The sequence below is a fragment of the Portunus trituberculatus genome, chromosome 28, assembly GCF_017591435.1.
Source record: "Portunus trituberculatus isolate SZX2019 chromosome 28, ASM1759143v1, whole genome shotgun sequence".
In the NCBI taxonomy this organism is placed as follows: Eukaryota; Metazoa; Arthropoda; class Malacostraca; order Decapoda; family Portunidae; genus Portunus; species Portunus trituberculatus.
In genome coordinates this window covers 7248508-7267461 of record NC_059282.1, presented here as the reverse complement: position 1 = coordinate 7267461, position 18954 = coordinate 7248508, and the positions used below count along the sequence as shown (strand labels likewise).

Genomic DNA, 18954 nt, shown 5'->3' with positions numbered 1-18954 from the left:
TCAATCAACACAGGAAGGCGAAGAAGAGGTGTTAGGGAAAGAAAAGGAAGTGAGAGGAGGGTTAGGAAGGAAAAAATATAAAGAGTGATGAGTGATGAAGAGGAGAGTGAGAAAAAAAATGAATGAAACGTCAAGGGAAGGATCACTCATATATACAGTAAAGAAAACGAAAGACGAGAGAAAGAGAACTTGTATTGGAAAAAAATAATAAAAGAGGAAATATGCAGTTTAAAAGAGAAAATAAATGAAAGACCAATAAAAGAAATTATGATATATAGACAAATAAACGCGGACGATAGCAATGCACTAATGGCTTCAATGAATGAATATGCATTGAAATGAGTGAGTGGATGAATGAATGGACTGAATCTATATGAACGAGTGGATGGACCAAATGAATACTAAATGGAGATATGAAAGTGGCTTGATGAATTTAAATAACACATCAAACTCGAAATATTTGTGGCTATTACCGTGTCAAATGTCTGCTATAAATAACCAGAGACAAATGGCCAAATAGCAATTAAAGTAAATGAAAGTACCAACATCAAATACACCAAAATAGGCAGCCAATGAGAGGAGACCTGACCATTTCCCGTGAGCCAATGAGCGCCACGAACGTCATAATTCACCAGCCAATCATCGCCAAGGACTCGGAACTCTAACAAATCAGAAAAAAAGGCGGGAAAAAACTCTTAACCAATCAGAGGAAGCGGATGCCATCACTCGCTGCATTACTCCCCATAAAAGCTTTCCTGCGTGACAAAACGTCTCCCCTGGTAATAAATAGGAAAAAAAGACATGAAAAATAAAAGAAAGGGTAAAAGAAAAAATCTACCACATGCCAAAAAAAAAAAAAAAACGCACCAATAACTCTAAATTCGTAACTGCCGTCCACTCAGCGACATTCCTAGAACAAAATTGACCAATCACTGAGTTGTTTCTAAAATGAACTAACAAATCATAAAGTTCTTTCCGAATAAACCATGCAATAGCCGAATTATTCTTTCTTTCACCGAATCAACCAAGTAATCATTGTCTTCTCTTGCCAAATGTCCAGCTATTCAACTCTAACCCTTGTCAATTCTCAGCTAAGTATTCTCTATCATCACTATCCTCCCTCGCTGGTCCATCCTTCGCTATCCAATGAAAATCAACATCTTAATTACTGAGACCTATTTTTCTAACAAGTTCTGAGTAAGATTAAACGATTTTATATACTATTTTTATTTTAATTTTTTTTTTTATGGAAGAAGGAAAGCTGACATAGGGCAACCAAAAATGAAAAAAATAACACTTGATTACCAGTTCCCTAAAAAATTAAAAGATTTAGACAAAGGGAAGTATTAATGGAGATCAGATTAATAGTCAGTCTTCACTATTTTAACCCCCACGTACGTTTCTGAACTTGTATAAATCACCAAATTGTAAGAAAAATTAACATGAATATGTGTCGCTGTACTGGAGTTATGTGCCCTCCTTGGTCAGCCACAGGGGAGGAAGTGGCGTCCAGTACAGTCATCGCCTAATATAATGTCACTGTCCACCTTCCCACAAGCCCGCGTCACGTCTTCCCCTCGGCCACCATCAGGAGAAAAAAAAAAAGTAAGAAAAAGTTTAATTCTGTTTTTTCTCGATTTCTTTTTCATTGTTTTTTTTTATTTTTTCTCCGAGTTTCAGTTTGTGGCGAGCACGTTGAGTAAATAAGGGGTAATTTTGTCCGTCTGTCTGTGTGTATGCCCATTTGCCGGTATTTATGTTTATCATTCGGTCTGTTTGTCGGTATCTCTGTCATTGTGTGTGTATATGTGTGTGTGACGGTATGTTTGTGTGTCGGTCTCTCTCTCTCTCTCTCTCTCTCTCTCTCTCTCTCTCTCTCTCTCTCTCTCTCTCTCTCTCTCTCTCTCTCTCTCTCTCTCTCTCTCTCTCTCTCTCTCATGACCCATCCTCTCCTTGGCCAAACAGGAGCTGGCCACCGCTGAACCAATCACATACCTCGGTCCCTGCCAAGCCAGCCAGTACAAAGGAAGCATCAGCCTGTCAACCAATCACGGAGATGTCTTGGCAAGGGACGACTGGCCAATTATTCTAAAATGTAATTATTGACCAGAAATGAACAGAAATATAATATGAAAAAATATGAGTGGGAAAGAATAGGAAAATAAAAACTACTCATGAATACAAAACGAAAATAAATATACGAATATGAAAAGAAAAATTAATGGGGATAGAAATGAAAACAGCACATGGAAATACAAGGAAAACGGACTAAAAAGCCACACCACACCGGATATTATTTCGTGAGATTTCAGCAGCAGCACAAGAACCCTCAGGTGAAGTAGGTTGCAAAAGACTAATTAGCAGGCAAGACACGAGCAAAGGTAAGTAAAGAAAAACATGAAAAATTGAGAAATAAATAAATATGAATCGATTTTTATCACTTGCTCTTCATAATTCTAAAGAAAATATACATGAGTGATCTCACAAGTAATGAATTAATAACAAAATAAATCAGATAGAGAATAAATAATGAGAGAAAAAACAAGAAACAAAATACGTCTAAACTTAATGAATAAATAAATAATAATCAGATTTTTCACTGAGCATTATCAAATTGCCAAAAGAAACACGATATCATAAAAATAAAATAATAAATAGATAATGAATATAGAGACAGAAAGACAGACAGCGAGAAGCAAGCAAAAAGCCAATAACTGTCCGTACTAATGAGGAAGAGGAAACACGGGGAAAAAAAGAGCATCTAATATCTATACTAATATTAATACCGAGATTATTTAAGCCGTGAAAGCCAAAACTGAATAAGAAGCAACCAAGAGATTCTAATTAATCACATTCCACGAAGAGCAGGAGGAGCAGCAGCAGGAGGAGGAAGAGGAGGAGATAGAGGAGGAGAATAAGAGACATGGAGAATCTTGAGGCTGCTAGAGACGTCATCCTTCAAGGTCCTCTTCGGCGCTTTATTAAATGCGCGGCAAGAAAATCCAGCAAAAAGAGGAGAGGCTTAATTGGCACCGTGGAAGAGGAGGAGGAGGAGGAGGAGGAGGAGGTGAAAAATGATGATAAAATTATGAAAACGCTGGTCAGAGAAATGAAAAAGATTAAAATGCCATGAAATGAGAAGAATTAGGAAGCGTATGTAGGAAAAGAAATGAGAACAAAGGACAAATGAAGGAGAACGTGTAAATGATAAATGAAGAGAGAAGCATAGAAAAAAAAAACTGAGACGAGATCAAAGAAATTCACTGAAAAGTTTAAATGAAGGAAAAATAAGAAAAAAAAAAAAAAACACCACGAAATAATTATGAAGCTGGCTAATTCTTTCAACTTTTGGCTTGGATATGACATCAAATCACACATAAAAAAAAAGAAAACTAAATAGAAACTCGCAGTAAATAACACAAAGGAGACCAATCAGATAACAAACGATAAAACAAAAAAGAAAAATTATAAAAAAACTAATTATGAAACTGATTGATTCTTCCAGCTTGCAGCGTCGAAAAACATCAAATCCCATACAAACAAAGAGAACTGAATAGAAACGCAAATAAAACAAAGGAGATTAATGAGATAACAAAACGATTAAATAAAAAAAAAATGAGGCAGGGAAAATGAATACGAAAGGATTAAGAAACTGACTGATTCTTTAAACTTTTGGGGTGGAAATTACATTAAATCACATAAAAAGAAAGGGAACCAAATAGAAAACAATACCAAAGAACACAAAGGAGACCAATAAGATAACAAACGATAAAATACAAAAAAAGGCAAGAAAAAATCAAACCACATACAACACACGACCCTTTGCAACGGGAGAATTATGAGAGGCACAGCAAAACAGGAAGAAACGGGGCCCCAAACAAGCAGGAGGCGAGGTAGTAGAGCCACAATACACTCCTGCATCATTAAGCATGGAGCATAAAAGCCTGCCTCTCCCTCTCCCTTCACCCCGTCCCTCTCCCCACTCCCTTGATTCAATAAAGCGTGCCGCCTCGTGTCCTGATCATAAACCGCCACCAATTAGACCTTCACGAACACAAGCACGACCATTAAAATGAAAAACGACACGTACAAGACTCGCTTCTCTCAATTATAATATTAACGTCAGGTTTCTTCTTTACCTGCAATTACCACGTGGCAGGTGAACAATTACACTTCACTCCCAAGCAGTCACAAATGGCCAGCCTTCCCTTAATTGGATGGATCAACGTATAAGGTATGAAATCAAGACTTAATTTGCCTAATTTTCACGTTACATACGAAGCATTATACCATTACCCTGGCAGCCACTCTCACATTTAGCCGCCAACCTCAGCCACTACCCAACAAGCAAAGTCACAGCCAGTCAGGACACGCCCACACTGTTACGTCAGCCAAGTGCAGCCAGTCAGCAATACCCAAGAGAGAGGGAGCAGCTTCATCTGTCAGCAAGTAGTTTGTCACAGTTAGTAAGCCAGCTGTCTCTCAATCCCTCCCCGGATGTTAGTGAGGCAGTCAGTCAGCCGTCCAGACATAGAGGCAGACAGTCACCCGAGCAGAGAGAGAGAGAGAGAGAGAGAGAGAGAGAGAGAGAAACAATACAAATATAGAACACGTAAGCAATGATGAGTAAGATATACGCTATCAATCAATTAGCTATTCAACTAAGAAGGCTCTCTCTCTCTCTCTCTCTCTCTCTCTCTCTCTCTCTCTCTCTCTCTCTCTCTCTCTCTCTCGCCAGTAATTACTAGTGACACGCGTGGAGGCCCAGCGGCGTCCCTCCTCGCCAGGTGGGCGCGCACCATCAGGAGGTGGGCCGTGACGCGGAGGGTCAGCAAATGCATAATGCAGTGACTCCCCCACACCAGCCTCTCTACATGTGTCTATTTGTTTATCTTCATTAACCATTGAAATTTCGACATGTTTTCTTCATTTTCTTATCAAATTTACCCGTCAAGTTTTAAGTCTTTTAAGCCATCAAATTTTTCTACACACTTCCTCGTTTATCTCCTATTTACCCATGTTTTCCCTCGTTATGACTTTCTCCTCAATGCGTCTAAGTAATTTTCTGTCTCTGTTTTCTCTATCAAATCCTATATGTTTCTTTTTTAACTGTTCCTCATCTCCCTTCCCTCGATCGGCCTTTTATTCAACTCCATCTCCTCAAGGGCTTATTTCCCAATCAACTCTTCCACATCCACCTCTTTCTTAGCTCTTCCATCTCACTTACTGTCATCCATTCCCCTGAAGCCCTATCATATTCCTGCCATAAACCAAACTCCCTTTATTCCTTCGTAAAACTCTAGCTAATATTTCCCACTCTCCAAAGTTCCCGAGCTTCCATCACCATAACCACAAATCATGCATCCTTTCTTCATGGCTCAATCTCTGCACCCACCCGCCCATCTTCCCTTTATCTCTTTACCTTACCTTTACCCACGCTCCATACTCTTCTCAATCTTCCTGTTACACACCTGCACATTACTTTACCCTCGTGTCCAAATACTCTTATTCCTCCTTTTTGTCTTCTTGTTACTGCTGCTACTCACTTTCCTTCCTCCTCCTTATCTTTTTCTTCTTCCTCCTCCTCCTCCTCCTTCTCCTCCAGAGACTCAGCAGCTAAACACGGAAGCCACTGAACTGGTGACAATAGCAGTTGACTCCCAAGTGTGAGGGAAGGACTAGAGGAGAGGGAGAGGGGAGAGGAAAGGGGAGAGGTAAGAGGAGAGGAGAGGGGAGAGGAGAGGGGAGAGGTAAGGGGAGAGGAGTGTGGGAGATGTAGTCTGGGAGTGTGGTGAGTTGGCTGGCGGTGAATGACTCTCTCTCTCTCTCTCTCTCTCTCTCTCTCTCTCTCTCTCTCTCTCTCTCTCACCTGCGCAAACTGGCAACAGGTAGTAAAATCATCATCGCCTCTGGAATGAACACTAATAACTGCAGGTATAGAAGACACACACCAAAACCTGAGACCACACACACACACACACACACACACACACACACACACACACAAGAATAAAAAGTAAATATTATGCCTAATTATGTGCGTGTTGCTTCATCTGCCCGTGTACAAGAGATGAGAATGTGATGATGATGACAGAAGGCGGAGGAAGAGGAGGAGGAGGAGGAGGAGGAAGAGCGGGTGACAGGAAGAAAGATGGAGGGAAAGAAGGAGGGATGGAGAGAATGACAGAGGGAATGCAAGACGCTGATTTTGCTATAAAGAAACACTTAAACGAAAAATACTAAAAGGAATAAATGAGAATGGAGAAATCATAACACTTGGAGGAATGACGAATGAATGATAGAAAACGGGAGAGTAGGAAAAGGAAATTGGGATGAGATAAGCAGAATTTGGATCTATGAACGTGGTGGTGGCGGTGGCGGCGGCGGCGGTGGTGGTGGTGGTGGTGAGCGCCTGACACTGCCTGATAACGCCGCGGGCCGCCTGGGATTTGGTGGGTGACATCAGGCGCTGCAGGGGCGGGTCACGGCCACCACCGGAACGCAACAACAACAATAACAATAACAAAAACAACAACAAATAACACCAATATCCATTCCACCATACACACGCGAGAGAGAGAGAGAGAGAGAGAGAGAGAGAGAGAGAGAGAGAGAGAGAGAGAGAGAGAGAGAGAGAGAGAGAGAGAGAGAGAGAGAGAGGGGTGCTGGTAAAGAGGTAAATAAAAGAAAAGAAGGCAAAAAGAAAAGAAAAAGAAACCAAGAAAGAGAGAGAGAGAGAGAGAGAGAGAGAGAGAGAGAGAGAGAGAGAGAGAGAGAGATGACTTAAGATAAAAGAAAAGACAACAAAGAAAGGAGAAAACGAGAACATAAACACAAACAAGAAAGAGAGAGAGAGAGAGAGAGAGAGAGAGAGAGAGAGAGAGAGAGAGAGAGAGAGAGAGAGAGATAAATGTCCAAGAGTCTAAAGAGAAAGCAACAGTGGAAAGCCAAACCAGATCGCCGCGGGAGATAGTGCACGTCCCTATTAACAATGCATTCAGGTAACAGACGCGACTCACCCCAGCAGCATCTGAACCTCTCCGCCGGGGCACACACACCTGAACTCCACTTACGACCCCCTCATGATATTACGTTAATCTCGCTAAGTGTGGTGTTTGGGGAGAGGATTCTGTCTGCCTTGCTAAAGTGTTGTAATGCATTGCCACCATATTCACTTCCTTCCTTGTCTTCTTGCTATGTTTTACTTTCAGCCCAGTATTTCCACTATATCCAGTGTCTAGGTGAAGTTACGTGGGGTTCTTAATGGTGTTTTTCTTTTTAAGGTTCTAGTGATAGATTAACAGGATTTTTATGTTATTTATAGGAAAATCACTGCCAAGAACCTAGTTAGTTATCTCTTTGGGGTTTGAAAATTGTGGTGAGAGACTGAAAGTTATGAATTCAGAAGTTTTTAAATTACACTAGTTTTTATAATGGCATTTTTACTGTAAAATTCAGGGATTAACAAGATTTTTACCGTACAAAGAGGAGAAACACTCTTAACAACCATGCTAGTCAACTATGTGGCCTTGGAATACTATCGTGGTGAGAGCAAAGCGTTTGTGAATACAGGAATTTCAAGGTCCGTCTTTATCTCCATCCTCAGTGCTTACGTCGTGTGTATCTTTAATTACCTCGTCATTTAGTAAGGCTAGTAAGGCTGATGTAGTATTCTGATGTAATATTCTATGAGCGTTGTCTTCCTACTTTCCCATTAGGTACGTTCATTCATTGCCTTAGTTGTGCAGAGTTCAGTTTTCAGCTTTCTTCCCTTTGTTTTATTATATGTTTCTATTTAATTCCGGATTCCAGGTAAGTGAAGGATATTATTGAAAAGAATGAGAGTAATACCTACATAAAAATACTTGATAAATATACACAAAAAATCAAAGTTATTGTGAATTCATGGAGCAGAACGAAGTTGAAAGCGTTATATTTCGTAAACAAGTGAGGGAAGAGTTCCAATATTTCACAAAAAGATACACGAAAAGGAGAGAAAAACACGTGAAAAGGAAACGCTCAGATATTGCAAGTTCATAAAGAAAGAAGCATTATTAAGACACAAACTCCAATCAATTAAGCTTCCTGTGTAATACGATTCTGAAACCCAGCACCTCTTTCAATCAAACACATCGTAAGAGGGTCCACATTTTTTCCCAGGTCAAGCACTGGTGAGAAAGAATATGGACCTGATAAGAAGAATATAGCCATAGTTTTCTTTCTTCTGTAATTAAATTTGTGGAAGATGGCCTTGCTGAACAGTATCTTTCCATAACCTTCAGTAACATGACGCCTTTCTATATTCATACTGCTTAATATTTGGTGATTTTATACAGCTTTTGAAACTTATTGCAGGAATTAAAATAGTGAAGACTTAGGCCATTAAGCTTCTAACCTCCATAGAACATCCTAAGGTAAATAAAATCGTCTGATCATACCCCAATTAATGCTAGAAATGTAACTCAGAATTAAATGAGTTAAAAAAGATTTAGCACTACTATGTAACTTCTACAAATCTCAATGAAACAAACCTTCCATCTTTTTTTGTAATCTGAGAGCATTCCTCGCGCCATGAACATAACAATTTTCCGTCATTCATACAAGCATCAAAAAGCCTTCATCCACGCAAATACCAGCCGTTCCTTCACTCATACACGTACATATTCATAACATTCCTTCGTTCAAGCAAATAACAACCCTTCCAACAATCAGGGAGGAAGAAAGACAACCGGATCTGGATGAAGTGGAGGTCAGGGAGGTGAGTGGAGTATTCCATGCATGAAACTCCACGTCTTCTTGAAATGTCATGACCCAATCTCACTCCTTCCACCGTCGCAGACTTCCAGCCTACCCTTCCCTCCTTTCCATTATTAAAACCAAATATATGATGTCCTCCGCGCTCACAGACTCCTACAAAACTCTTAACAAGTCTGCGTGTATCGGAGACGCTGAGAGGAAACTTACTGCTTTCTCACGGGGACGAAAAATGCATGGAAAACTTAGTCCACCAAAAAATAGATATATCAACTATTTAAACACACAAGGGAAGGAAAAAATATAACTATCCAAGTAACGGTACGTAAAAAAAAGGAGAAATATTCAGGAAAATGGTTAAAGTATGTATTTGATTGAAGGGTAAAAAAAGTGACGTCGGAGAGAAGTTAGTGATGGTGATTAGAGAACGCTGGGAACAAAGAGAAGGAAAAAAAGGAATGTATGAGGAAGAGAACGAGAAAGAAAACGTAGAGAACTAAGAGCGGATATAAAAAATGGAAGATCAGATACAAAAACTGACAAAAAACACCAAAAATAACGGAAATACGACAAGAACGACTATCCTCCCTCCCTGTGCGTCCCTTCCTCCCATCCACTCCATTCCTCTCCCACACACAACTCTCTCCCTTCCCTCCCCACACTAAGCTTTCCTCTTCCCTCCCCACTCACAATCGTCCTGCGAATTCTGGAATCGGTCTTGCGTTAAGTACATAAACTTCAACAAAATTACCTACCAGAGAGAACTTGAGAAAGAAAATCGTATCTGGGGAACAGTGACGCAGGAGAAAAACGGAAGAGGAGAGGAGGAACTGGAGGGAAGAACGTATCGGAAGAGAAGCGGAGGAGAAGCGTATTTGAACAGGAGCGATGGAGGAAGAGGAGAGAAAGGAAGAAAGTATTGGAGAAATGGGAAAGTGAAAGAGAAGAAAGAGAATATTTTGGGCGATGTGAAAGAAGATGGTAGGAGTGAAGGGAAGAAAGTGAAGGGATGGACGGGAGAGATAGGAAAGAAAAAGAAGACAAATCTAAGAAACAGAAGGAGAAGAGAAAAGGAGGAAAAAGAGGGAAAAAATAGATGGAAAAGAGAAAATAATGGAATAGCAGAATAGAATAAGAAAGAAAAGAAAGAAAGAAAGAAAGAGAGAGAGAGAGAGAGAGAGAGAGAGAGAGAGAGAGAGAGAGAGAGAGAGAGAGAGAGAGAGAGAGAGAGAGAGAGAGAGAGAGAGAGAGAGAGAGAGATGGAAAAATAAGGGAACAAGGGAAGATAAAGGTGATGGAAGAGAAGGAGACAGTGAAAAGCGTGTACGGTGAGGGAGAAGGAAAGACGGAACAGAGGGAAGGAATGATGGAGAGGAAAGACGAAAGGGGGAAAAGAAGCAAAAAAAGAGAAAAGGAGATAGACGTGAAGTAAAAAATAAAGGGAAACGCAAGAAAGAATATAAAGGGAGGAGGAGAATATACTGAATAACGAAAGGGGAAGATAAATGGCTTAACGCAAAGAGAAGGAGAGGTAAAGACGTGAAGGAAAGGAGAGATAGAATCATGTGAAGAGAGAAGAGGAAAAAAATTGAGAGAAAAATGGAAACATAGTATTTAAGGATCAAAGGGAGGGAAGGGAGGCGACGAGGAGAACAAGGAAGGGAAGGAACGATACGAAAGAATGATCCATGAGAGAAAAAATATACAGAGAATTTTTAAATAAAGTAACAGCGAGACGAACAAAGCAGTGTGCGAATAAAAGGAGGAAGAAAAAGGACACGGAAGAGAAAAGGAGTAAAGGGAATGTGAACTAAAGGAGAAAAGATTTTGAAATACTTTATGTTCATTGTGTAATTAGATTTTTTTAAATGATAAGATTTACATGAAAGAAAATGAACATTGCAAGACTGAAACTCATAAAAGCAGCTAGAGAGAGAGAGAGAGAGAGAGAGAGAGAGAGAGAGAGAGAGAGAGAGAGAGAGAGAGAGAGAGAGAGAGAGAGAGAGAGAGAGAGAGAGAGAGAGAGAGAGAGAGAGAGAGAGAGAGAGAGAGAGAGAGAGAGAGAGAGAGAGAGAGAGAGAGAGAGAGAGAGAGAGAGAGAGAGAGAGAGAGAGAGAGAGAGAGAGAGAGAGAGAGAGAGAGAGAGAGAGAGAGAGAGAGAGAGAGAGAGAGAGAGAGAGTTGAAGTACAAATCAATACAAGTAAGAGAAGGGAATATTATGACGAATGTACACTTGTGGCAAATAATTCAAAGTAAGTTCAAGAATGCAATCAATGTCAGTCAATGTTTCTTCTTCCTCCTCCTCCTCCTCCTCCTCCTCCTCCTCCTCCTCCTCTTCCTATTCCCCTTCCTCTTCCTCTCCTCCAATCAGGTATCAAATTGAGTAGCTTGAATGCAAATTTTAAATCACAATCTGTCAATCGCCTTTCAAAATGATAAAAAATGCAGACAGTCAGTTGGTTAGTTAGTAAGTTAGTTAGTTAGTCAATCATTCAGTCAGTCAGTCAGTTAGTCAGTCAGTCAGTCAGTCAGTCAGTCAGTTAATTAGTTAGTCCATCAGTCAGTCAGTCAGCCAGTCAGTCAGTCAAACACCACACAACATTCATACAACCAATAGGCATTCACTAATACATCTAAAAGACAATAATACACTAACTAAAATGTATATAAAGACACAAAATATCAAACATGTATTGACAATTTCCTTCAACGTTAATTTACTAAGACCATCAATCACTTTTCCTGACATTCTCTTCCCTTTCTGCCCGGAGAGATAAAGGGAAGGGCAAAGAGGAGAGACGGAGACGGGGAAGGAGTGAAGAGGTGGGATGAAGAAAGACGAACTAATATGGAGAGAGTAAAGGAATAAGAGAGATGGAAAAAACATAACAAAAAAGGGAAAAAGACGTAAATAAGAGGAAAATACAATGAAAACAACACAAAATGAATACAAAGAAATAAAATACGAGGAAAAAGAAAGGAATGTATATACAGGAAAGAGAGTAATGAAAAAAAAATATGTAAAAGGATAAATACAAAGAAAAACCATTACAAAGCGGAAAGAAACTAAAGACAAGGGAAAAATGAGAAGGAGAATTTCATAAAGCGTTTACGAGAAAGATTTCCTCCGTGAACAACAAGCTGAGCGCCGCTGCCCCGCCATCACGTCTTGCCGCTGTTAACAAATTTGCTTCCCTCTTCAAAATTTCCCTCCTCCTCCTCCTCCTCCTCCTCCTCCTCCTCACTTCCCTCGAGACCTACGCTTCTCTAATATACTTTATCTTCTCCATCATTTATATTTTTTTATCCTTTCTTTCTTCATTCCTTCCTTTTTTTCCTTTCCTAGTCCATTTTTCCTCCCTCTCCGTCTTTTTCCCTGCCTCTCGTATACTATTTCTATCTATTCCTGTCTATTATTTCCTCTCCCACATCAGTTCCCACCTATCCCTGTCTATTTTTTTCCCTTCTCCGTTCATTTCCAACCTTTCCAATACTATTCTTCCCTATTCCACATTATTCGCTCTTTTCCTCGCCTATTTTCTCCTATCCTCGTCAAATTCCCTCTTTCCCACACAATCCTGCCTTTCCTATTCTATTTCTTCCTCAGCCCGTCCATTCCTTGCGTCTCTCACACCATTTCTACCTCTTCCTTTCTATTTTCTCCCCTCCTAGTACATTCTCTGCCTCTCCCTTTCTATTCCTTCCTCTCCCTGTACATGTCCTGCCTCTGCCAAAACATTCCCACTCTCTCCGTCCATTCCATGCCTCTTACACAATTCCATTTCCTCTCCATTCATTCTCCATCCATTCCTGCTTCTCCCTCTCTATTTCCTGCTCTCCCCGTTCATTCCCAGCCTCTTCTCGCCCATTCCCAGCCTCTCCCAGTACATTCCCTCCCTCTCCAAGACAAGTCCAGCCTCTACCCGTCCATTCTCCGTCCATTTTCAGCCTCCTGTCAAGCTTACAGAAAAAATACGCCTTGGACACGTAACATTTGTAGTCTCTTTTGACACAGTGTTTGAGTTTCTTTATTTACATGATATCGTTTGGGAGAGTTTGTTTATGCCGCGTCTCAAAGGCCTGTCGCAACCTCATTTCCCTTTGATGTGACCCGTGTTTGCATGTTATTTGTATTTCAGCTGTTATTTTCTTTTCGTTTGGCTTTTTTTCTCTCGTTATAGGTGAGGAGGGTAGCTGTATGAACGCTGGGTTAGTGAGTGAGGCAATTTAGTTTGTTTGCTGTGTTAAGTTTGTGTGTTAATTTATTCAAAGGGGATAAGTGGGTGGTTATGTTGATTTGTGCATAGGTTTAGTGGATTAAAGTTCACCTGAGAGAGAGAGAGAGAGAGAGAGAGAGAGAGAGAGAGAGAGAGAGAGAGAGAGAGAGAGAGAGAGAGAGAGAGAGAGAGAGAGAGAGAGAGAGAGAGAGAGAGAGAGAGAGAATTATGTTAACAAAAAAATAACAAGCAAAAGAAAATACATCAATGTTTTTATTCGACACAAATTTTCAGTCTCGGTAAACAAAACTTAGGAACGGGGAAAACTACATGTCATATACAGGATTCGAAATCGTTGCTTCTTGTATTGCAGTCAGACTCAGACCTTTCAATAATTCCTTTGTCTATACGTTCTCATTTTCCAGTCACCTTTTGTCATTTTTATCTTTGCATCAGTTCCCGTGTGCTATTCAAACCTACCACTTTATTTTCAAGGAAGTAAAATCATACCCAACACTGATACATGTGCCATTTCTTTTATTTTCCTTCATATTCCTTTGTCTTTCATGTCCTTTACCTCTTGAGCACAATGACACGTCTTCATATTTATTCATGTTACTATTAGGCGATTTTATATACCTTCAGAATCTTATATGGTGTTTAAAATAGTGAAGACTTTGGACCATTAACCTTCTGACCTCCATGGAACCTTGCTAGTGTCAATAAAATCGTCTAATCACAGCCAAAACTCATGGTAAAAATGTGTCACAGTATTGAAGGGGTTATAGGTTTCTGCCTCATTCCACTCTTCCACCCAGTAATGTTCCTGCCACCACCACCCTGCCATTCAATCGATGCATTCCTTCTTACTGCAATCCTATTAATTCTCCCCCATCATTCTCTTCCCCTGTAGTGTTTTTCTTTGTACATATCCACATCACCCCTTTCTACCATTACTACCGCCGCCACCGCCGCCATCATTGCCACCATCACTATTACTGCCACCTTCAATTGTATTCAGGATCAACAAGAATAATTTTCGTTTTTATGACTCGCACATTGAGATTTCCGCGTATCCCCACTGTTATTTTTCCTCTCTATTTCATTTGGCAGTAATATCTTTTCTTATTTAGATAGCGTGAGGGTATTCCGTGAATCATAAGCTATGAATATTAAACATTATTCGTGTTCCTACTTTTCCAGCTCTTTTTTCAGGTCTTCCTTCAATTTTATATCATTTTTAAAGATTACGTTAATGGATTTTTTTTTCTTTTCTTTTTCATATTACCGCTGTCATTAGTTTTTACCACCTTCCTAGTTTGAGGATATAATTTTTCTTCCCGCCATGTTGTAAACCACCACCAACACCACAACCACCACCACTACCATTCCTTCCACCGCCATTACAAGTCTTTCCTCCACCGCAAACACTATGAAGCCCACACTCACACCACCAGCACCACCACCAGTACAGTACCACCACCTTCACCTTCACCTGCAGTACACCTCCGCAAAAATATTATCTTTTCCCACGAATACAAACGTAAATATATCACCAGTTATCGATTATAATTATCATGGATCGCTGATAAGATTACCACTATCGATTTATCGGTTATAGTAATTGTTTCTTTCGTCATTGCGCGGAGCTACTATCACCCCATCATAAGCCCTTCTACAAAAGAAACATCGGATATTCACCTTTATTGCACTTTACCTTTATTCTCATCACCATCACCATCGTCACTATATCTTTAATCCCTTCAATACTGGGACACATCTTTACCTTGATATTTGTATGCGATTAAACCATTTTATTGATATTAAAAAAAGATCTATGGAGGTCAGAAGTTTAATGGCCACAGTCTTCACTATTTTAATCCCTCATATAAGTTTCTGAATCTGTATAAAATCAAAATAGTAAGCAGAATGAATATGGAAACGCACCATGGTACTCAAGGGGTTTACATCTTCATCCTCTTCCAAAACATTCCTATGACGCTTCCTCTTCCCTTCCTCTTCCTTTTCCCCCTCACAGCCACCACCACAACATAAAACACGGAGAATATTCGCCAATATTTACACACCACAGTGACGCTCATCCATATATCAGATTAACCAATATTGGCAAGCCTTTCTTTATTCTCGCACGCTGTTAAAACAATGCATTAAGCCACTTTTATTTTTCGACCGCACGTTACATTTTTTTACCGTCATTTATTATCAAAAATGTCAGTATTTATCACATTTAACGTCCCTCGCATTTTTTTTTCTCAAACTTTATTCTATTATCTCATTTTCATTTTTAGCTTCCATCTCTTTACACTTTATCATTTCTCGCTGTGGTTTTTCATTTTCATTTTTAGTTTCCGATATCTTTAAACACACCATGACCTCTGCAATCCTCCCTTTGTGTGCCTTTCTCTCTCCCTGGTTTTTCCTTCTTTCCCTCCATCTCTCTGCACTCCGTCCCTCTCTCTCTGCCAAACAAAACACGTCGATAGCAAACCCCGTGGAGAGAAGAAGCACTGAATACTGTCTACACAATCTTTCCTCCTCCTCCTCTTCCTCCTCCTCCTCCTTCTCCTCCTCCTGTTCTACTCCTCTTTCTCCTCCTCCTCCGCATCTTGGGAGATATGAGGGAGGAAGGAGAGAGGAATTTACCTCCAGGAAATAGACTGTCTATCACCAACCACCAGAAACCACAGGCAAAACCTTCATCTCAGTCTTCCCTCACCCCCTGCGGTTCCTCCACTCTCCTCCACCTTTATCTCACTCTCCCTCCGTCCCTACACGCCCCTTCGCCCCTTTATCGGCCCTCCCTCCATCATCAGTTATGCCCCTTTTCATATTTTAGTGACCTATTCTTTATCCCTAAACTCATTCAATCTTCGCCCAAACTATACATTATTTTTTTTTCAGAGGTTCTTCATCGTGTTTTTTTTTTTCCATAATCTACTCTAACAATTTTTTTTCCGTTCCTACTCCTATTTTTTCACTAAGTCTTTTAATCGTTAAGACTATCTGGTTTCAACATGCTTCTCTATCCTTTTGCCACTCATTTCTTCCTCAAGTCACTCCACCAGTTTACATATTCCTCTATTGTATCGCAATCTACTTACTCCACCTCACATTCCAGCTCTCCATTACAGAATCAAGTACTCAGTTTTTCTGTAAGCACTCCATCTCTTATCTGGGATCACTACTACGATTATCTTTCATCCGCTTATTAATCCACCTATCCAATCAACCATACACAAACCCACTGCCATTACAAATACACTTGCACTTCCACTACACACAAATATCCCTTCACTTCTCATCCACCTTTTCAACTAATCAACTAAGCATCACTCACACCTGTATTTCCACTCTACCCATCCACTTGAAGGTAAATGTCCACCTCCACCTGCGTCCCCGTCAGGAGTTCCCATCTTTCACCTGGTGGAGGGCGACGCAGCAGTGAGGCGTGGGTCTATAAAGTGGTAATGGGATGCAGGTGCGATGGCTTACCTGTCACTATCGGTTCTCTTCACCTTCGTTATCCCAGGTGATGGTTATTCTATTCCATCCAAGCCTTTATTATTCTTTCCTTCACATTTATTCTTGGTTTCTCGTGCTGTTCCAATGTCTTTGTTTTTTTGGTGTTTGGTGTTGTAATGTGGTGTGTTGTGGGGTTTTGTTTCTTCTAGTTTGGTTTTCTTTACTGTTTGTTGGCATTATTACTACTACTGTTCCTACTCCTACTACAACTACTTCTACTACTACTACTACTACTTCTACTGCAACTACTACTACTATTACTACTACTACTACTACTACTACTATACTACTATTTCTACTACTACTACTACAACAATAACTACTACTACTACTATTACTACTTCTATCAATATAATCATTATCTCTTGTACATTATCGCTTATTTCATTAATCTTCCTTTAACAGTTATCTTCTTCCTTGCCATTTTTATCATCTTATATTTCACTATTCCTAACACCTTTCAATTATCATCTTTCGCAATATTCTTTAGTGATAAGTTAGAACATTAATATTTCTTAGTGTTATCATGGAAGTAGATTCTTTATTATCTATTTCTATAATGAAAGTCTTACCTGACCAGAACTTTATATATCAAGAATTTTACAACTTAATATATATCCCAATTATGCAATCTTCTCATCACCTCTAATAATACCCTCACGCTGCACTATTTTCCCTTCGCCATGTTGATTATCCCCGCATCAGTTTATTTATTTCCTTCGTAGCGCAAGAAAAGAAATTATTATTATTATCCTTCCAGTTTTCCTCCCACTGTTCGCCTCACGTCAATAACAATCTGCATATCACAGTGGGGCTTCAAATTTACAAATATATATTTTTTTCCCTCCTTTTCTTTACACTGCTCACTTTGCAAAGCTTCTGTTTAATGCTCAGTTTTCAGAGTTCTATTTTAAACCATCTTTGCAGGCAGAAATATATTAATCAAGTACAGTTTTATACATAGCGTTGATTTAAGCAGTAGAAAAGCAAATGACGGGTCTCTTTAAACTTTATGGAACTTTTGAAAGGAGAAAAATTAATATCTGATGATTATGAGATTGCTTGGGGCAGGTGTGTGTGTGTGTGTGTGTGTGTGTGTGTGTGTGTGTGTGTGTGTGTGTGTGTGTGTGTGTGTGTGTGTGTGTGTGTGTGTGTGTGTGTGTGTGTGTGTGTGTGTGTGTGTGTGTGTGTGTGTGTGTGTGTGTGTGTGTGTTTTCGTGGAGGGCCTTTAAAGGGACATCAATATAATTCTTTTAAATCAACTTTTTGCCTCTTTTTCTTCATCCTCTTCCTTTTCCTCCTCCTCCTCCTCCTCCTCCTCCTCTTCTTCTCCTCCTCCTCCTCTTCCTTTCCTCCTAGGTGGTAAGTCTGAGAGGGAAGGGAAGGACCAGGAAGTAACATCAAAGAACATTTTCATTTCCCTTAAAATCCGACGAAGATTAAACACACTAAACTTCCTCAAGACGAACCTGTGTGTGTGTGTGTGTGTGTGTGTGTGTGTGTGTGTGTGTGTGTGTGTGTGTGTGTGTGTGTGTGTGTGTGTGTGTGTGTGTGTGTGTGTGTGTGTGCTGATACTCGTGTGCATTTAAGAGTACTTCTGCGTATTGGTTGTTCGTATTGTGTTTGCTCTCTCTCTCTCTCTCTCTCTCTCTCTCTCTCTCTCTCTCTCTCTCTCTCTCTCTCTCTCTCTCTCTCTCTCTCTCTCTCTCTCTCTCTCTCTCTCTCTCTCTCTCTCTCTCTCTCTCTCTCTCTCTCTCTCCCAAGAAATTAAAGCGAAATAGAAGAAGAGAGAGAGAGAGAGAGAGAGAGAGAGAGAGAGAGAGAGCCACTCTGCATCACAAAACAGCAAATTAAGTTTTTGTTCTGTTTGACTGATGTCTCTCGTCTTATTACCCATAAATCTCTCTCTCTCTCTCTCTCTCTCTCTCTCTCTCTCTCTCTCTCTCTCTCTCTCTCTCTCTCTCTCTCTCTCTCTCCTCTCTCTCTCTCTCTCTCTCTCTCTCTCTCTCTCTCTCTCTCTCTCTCTCTCTCTCTCTCTCTCTCTCTCTCTCTCTCTCTCTCTCTCTCTCTCTCTCTCTCTCTCCCATGTTCAGCACCTGCCCGTCTACCTGCCAATTAGTCCTCTACTTGCTAACCTGTTAACACATGTCCCTCACTCCTGTCTACCTGTCTCTCCCAAGTCTCTATGCAACGTACGTACCTATGAACATAACTCTCTCTCTCTCTCTCTCTCTCTCTCTCTCTCTCTCTCTCTCTCTCTCTCTCTCTCTCTCTCTCTCTCTCTCTCTCTCTCTCTCTCTCTCTCTCTCTCTCTCTCTCTCTCTCTCTCTCTCTCTCTCTCTCTCTCTCTCTCTCTCTCTCTCTCTCTCTCTCTCTCTCTCTCTCTCTCTCTCTCTCTCTCTCTCTCTCTCTCTCTCTCTCTCTCTCTCTCTCTCTCTC

At 40.3% G+C, this 18954-nt stretch overlaps 1 protein-coding gene across 10 annotated transcripts in view; it reads right to left on the bottom strand.

The window, feature by feature from the left end:
- Positions 1 to 18954, bottom strand: part of LOC123510326 — a 732954-nt gene that overhangs the window by 556233 nt on the left and 157767 nt on the right. The gene's annotated exons all lie outside the window — the stretch shown is intronic.